The 5,142-nt window shown below is 39.2% G+C and overlaps 1 non-coding gene across 1 annotated transcript; it reads right to left on the bottom strand.

The window, feature by feature from the left end:
• Positions 1–4,770: 4,770 nt before the first annotated feature.
• On the bottom strand, positions 4,771–4,878 carry LOC130963906 (small nucleolar RNA R71). Its single transcript, XR_009080023.1, has one exon. It is a non-coding gene; the product is annotated as a small nucleolar RNA R71 (small nucleolar RNA).
• Positions 4,879–5,142: the final 264 nt, after the last annotated feature.

The following is a 5,142-nucleotide window of genomic DNA, read 5'->3' as shown; positions in this document are numbered from 1 at the left end:
TCGGTCTCCTACAAAGACAAGTTGTAAAAGTAATCCCTGAAAGAGACCTAATAAAGGTCCGAGAAAGAGGATTACAAAAACAACTTAGAAGAGATCGACCTAACGAAGTCGGTTTCCTGCAAAACAAGTTGTAAAAGTAATCCCTAAAAGAGACCTATCAAAGGTCCAAGAAAGAGGATTACAAAAACAACTAGGTAAAGATCGACTTAACGAAGTCGGTCTCCTACAAAGATAAGTTATAAAAGTAATCCCTTAAAGAGACCTGGCAAAGGTTCAGGAAAGAGGATTACAAAAATAACTTAGAAGGGGACCAACATAAAGAAATCGGTTATAAGGCACTAAAAATACAAACAAAAGCGAGGAAACCGAGAAGCAAGTTGGACCCCTTACAAGTCACGACCTCCCAAGGGATCCAATCTATAAACAATAAGTATGATAAAGCTTCAAGAGGCCACCAAAACCAACCTCAGAGAAACCATTTTGTTTTCAAAATAAAGTTGCTAAAAATAGCAACTAGAGTGTCAACAGTCAATAAAACATCATTCACAAAAAAGAGTTCAAAGCCCACAAACAAGGCTATTTACACAAATACTTAAAGGAGATCAACCAAGATCTGGAGCCCTCCCAGCAGCATCAGTACGGGAAGAAGGAGGGCAAGTCTAAATAGGCACAGCATCTACAGTTCCATCATCCCGGTTCAGAATTTGGCAATCCGGATCGGACGTAACGGGAGGAACTGAGGAGGTCGACACTTTAAGAGAAGGCACTGGGGGAGGGTCAACCTCATCATCATCCTGGTCATCAGGGACAATCTTACCATCTCTAACAACATTGTCCAGGCTGATGAGAGTCAAGTCGGCATCAGGAGCAACAATCCGGAACTGCTCCATCAGGTTTTCGGAGGCGGCAGTTACGCTGCCCTCAAGGTGACCCTGAAGCTCACCATAATTAATCCGAGCAGTTTCCAAATCATCTCGGAGATGCATCAATTCCCTATAAGCCGAGACATAGTGATGAGCGGATAATTTGTACGCTTTTTGGCATTGTTTTTAGTATGTTTTTAGTAGTTTTAGTTTAGTTCTTAGTATATTTTTATTAGTTTTTAGCTAAAATTCACTTTTCTGGAATTTACTATGAGTTTGTGTGTTTTTCTGTGATTTCAGGTATTTTCTGGCTGAAATTGAGGGATCTGAGCAAAAATCTGATTCAGAGACTGAAAAGGACTGCATGCAGATGCTGTTGGATTCTGACCTCCCTGCACTCGAAGTGGATTTTATGGAGCTACAGAAGCCCAATTGGCGCGCTCTCAACGGCGTTGGAAAGTAGACATCCTGGGCTTTCCAGCAATATATGATAGTCCATACTTTGCCCAAGATTTGATGGCCCAAACCGGCGTTCAAAGTCACCTCAAGAAATCCCAGCGTTAAACGCTGGAACTGGCACCCAAATGGGAGTTAAACGCCCAAACTGGCATAAAAGCTGGCGTTTAACTCCAAGAGGAGTCTCTACACGAAAAATACTTCATTGCTCAGCCCAAGCACACACCAAGTGGGCCCGGAAGTGGATCTTTATGTCATTTACTCATCTTTGTACACCTTAGGCTACTAGTTTTCTATAAGTAGGACCTTGTACTATTATATTTGACATCTTGGTAGCTATCTTTGAGTTTTATGCTATCTTAGATCATTTGGGAGGCTGGCCTCACGGCCATGCCTAGACCTTGTTCTTATGTATTTTCAACGGTGGAGTTTCTACACACCATAGATTAAGGTGTGGAGCTCTGCTGTACCTCGAGTATTAATGCAATTACTATTGTTCTTCTATTCAATTCCGCTTGTTCTTTGTCCAAGATATCACTTGTTCTTCAACTTTATGAATGTGATGATCCGTGACACTCATCATCATTCTCACTCATGAACAAGGTGACTGACAACCACTCTTGTTCTACAAGCAATCAAAGCTCCAGTGAATATCTCTTGGATTCCTGATAACACGATGCATGGTTGATCGCCTGACAACCGAGTGCTCGCCTGACAAACGAGCCAGCCATTCCGTGAGATCAGAGTCTTCGTGGTATAGGCGAGAACTGATGGCGGCATTCAAGAGAATCCGGAAGGTCCAACCTTGTCTGTGGTATTCTGAGTAGGATTCAATGATTGAATGACTGTGACGTGCTTCAAACTCCTGAAGGCGGGGCGTTCGTGACAGACGCAAAAGAATCACTGGATTCTATTCCGGCCTGATTGAGAACCGACAGATGGATAGCCGTGCCCTGACAGGGTGCGTTGAACATTTCCAATAAGAGGATGGGAGGTAGCCACTGACAACGGTGAAACCCTTGCATAAGCTTGCCATGGAAAGGAGTAAGAAGGATTGGATGAAGACAGTAGGAAAGCAGAGAGACGGAAGGGAAGGCATCTTCATACGCTTGTCTGAAGCTCTCACCAATGATATACATAAGTATCTCTATCTTTATCTTTATGCTTTATTCGTTTATCACTATACCCATTTGAGTCTGCCTGACTGAGATTTACAAGGTGACCATAGCTTGCTTCATACCAACAATCTCCGTGGGATCGACCCTTACTCACGTAAGGTATTACTTGGACGACCCAGTGCACTTGCTGGTTAGTTGTGCGAAGTTGTAGTGATCACAATTTCGTGCACCAAGTTTTTGGCGCCGTTGCCGGGGATTGTTCGTGTATGGACAACTGACGGTTCATCTTGTTGCTTAGATTAGGTATTTTTTTTCAGAGTTCTTAAGAATGAATTCTAGTGTTTCAAGGTGATGTTCTTATCATCACCAAAGCTGATTGATCATCATCAATTTAGCTCTTGAATGCAATGTCCTGCTGAAGCTTAGCTAGCTATGTCTAATTCCTTTAGACTAAAGCTTTAGACTAACATTGCATGATTCCTGGAATTCTCATTAAGAATTTTGATACCTTTATTTTCTTTTTCACTTAATTTTCGAAAAATCCAAAAAAATTGCAAAATCATAAAAACCAAAAATATTTCTTGTTTAAGTCTAGTGTCTCATTTTAAGTTTGGTGTCAATTGCATGTTTCTGTTCTTCTTGCATTTTTCGAAATTATGCATGTGTCTTAATTAATCTTCAAGTTGTTCTTGATGATTTCCTTGTTTTGATCTTTGAATTCTATTGACTTGAGTGTTTTGTTATTTCTCATGTGCATTCTCATTTTATTAGTGTTAATAGTATACAAACTGCTAAGTTTGGTGTCTTGCATGCATTGTTATTTGATTTTAGTTGCATCTTGATTATTCCTCATTATTAAAAATCCAAAAATATTTTTAATTTGTGTCTTTTCAAGTCAATAATACAGAGAATTGAAGATTCAGAACATACAGCAGAGGAATTATACAGAAAAAGCTGGGCGTTCAAAACGCCCAGTGAAGAAGGACAGACTGGCGTTTAAACGCCAGCCAGGGTGCCTGGCTGGGCGTTTAACGCCCAAAAGGGTAGTAATTTGGGCGTTAAACGCCAGAATGTGCACCATTCTGGGCGTTTAACGCCAGGATGGCACAAGGGGGAAGATTTTGTTTTTCAAATCAATTTTTTTCAAGTTTTCAAAGTTTTTCAAAATCAAATCTTTTTCAAATCATATCTTTTCAATCAAATGTTTTCAAAATCAATTTCTTTCCTTTTTCAAAGATACTTACTAACAATTAATGATTTGATTGAACATCTCAAGTTTGTTACCTTTTCTGTTGAGAAAGGTTTAATGTTTGAATCATATCTTTTCTTGTTAGGCAAATCATTAATTTTCAAAATCAAATCTTTTAAAAATTGTTTTCAAAACATATCTTTTAAAATTATTTTCAAATCAAATCTTTTCAATCATATCTTTTTAATCACATCTTTTTCAAAATAAGTTTTCAATCAAATCTTTTTAACTTCTAATTTCAAAATCTTTTTCAAAAATCACTTGATTTCTGTTCCACTTTCAATTTCGAAAATTAAGTAATGTTTTTCAAAAATATTTTCAAAATCTTTCACTTAATTTTCGAAAATTACTTCCCTTCTCCTCACATCCTTCTATTTATGGACTAACAACATCCCTTAATGCAAAAATTCGAACTCCATCTCCTCTGATAAGTTCGAATTTTCTACTTCTGTCTTCTACTCTTCTTTTCCTCTGACACTTCAAGGAATCTCTATACTGTGACATAGAGGATTCCACATTTCCTTGTTCCTTTCTCTTTCTTATGAGCAGGAGCAAAGACAAAGACATTCTTGTTGAAGCTGACCCTGAACCTGAGAGGACCTTGAAGCGAAAGCTAAGAGAAGCTAAAGCACAACTCTCTTTAGAGGACCTGACCGAATTCTTCAAAGAAGAAGAACACATGGCAGCCGAAAACAACAACAATGCAAACAATGCAAGGAAGGTGCTGGGTGACTTTACTGCACCTACTCCCGACTTCTATGGGAGAAGCATCTCTATCCCTGCCATTGGAGCAAACAACTTTGAGCTTAAGCCTCAATTAGTTTCTCTAATGCAACAGAATTGCAAGTTCCATGGACTTCCATTGGAAGATCCTCATCAGTTTTTAGCTGAGTTCTTGCAAATCTGTGATACTGTCAAGACTAATGGGGTAGACCCTGAGGTCTATAGACTTATGCTATTCCATTTTGCTGTAAGAGACAGAGCTAGAATATGGTTGGATTCTCAACCTAAAGAAAGCCTGGACTCTTGGGAAAAGCTAGTCAATGCCTTCTTGGCAAAGTTCTTCCCACCTCAAAAATTGAGTAAGCTTAGAGTGGAAGTCCAAACCTTCAGACAGAAGGATGGAGAATCCCTCTATGAAGCTTGGGAAAGATACAAACAATTAATCAGAAAATGTCCCTCAGACATGCTTTCTGAATGGAGCATCATAGGTATTTTCAATGATGGTCTCTCTGAACTGTCCAAGATGTCTTTGGATAGCTCTGCTGGAGGATCTCTTCATTTGAAGAAGACGCCTACAGAAGCTCAAGAGCTAATTGAAATGGTTGCAAATAACCAATTCATGTACACTTCTGAAAGGAATCCTGTGAACAATGGGACAAATCAGAAGAAAGGAGTTCTTGAGATTGATACTCTGAATGCCATTCTGGCTCAGAACAAGATATTGACTCAACAA

This window comes from Arachis stenosperma, chromosome 2, assembly GCF_014773155.1.
Source record: "Arachis stenosperma cultivar V10309 chromosome 2, arast.V10309.gnm1.PFL2, whole genome shotgun sequence".
NCBI classification, from domain to species: domain Eukaryota; kingdom Viridiplantae; phylum Streptophyta; class Magnoliopsida; order Fabales; family Fabaceae; genus Arachis; species Arachis stenosperma.
Note: the sequence above shows the minus strand (reverse complement) of the source record. Positions and strands in the feature narration are given on the sequence as shown.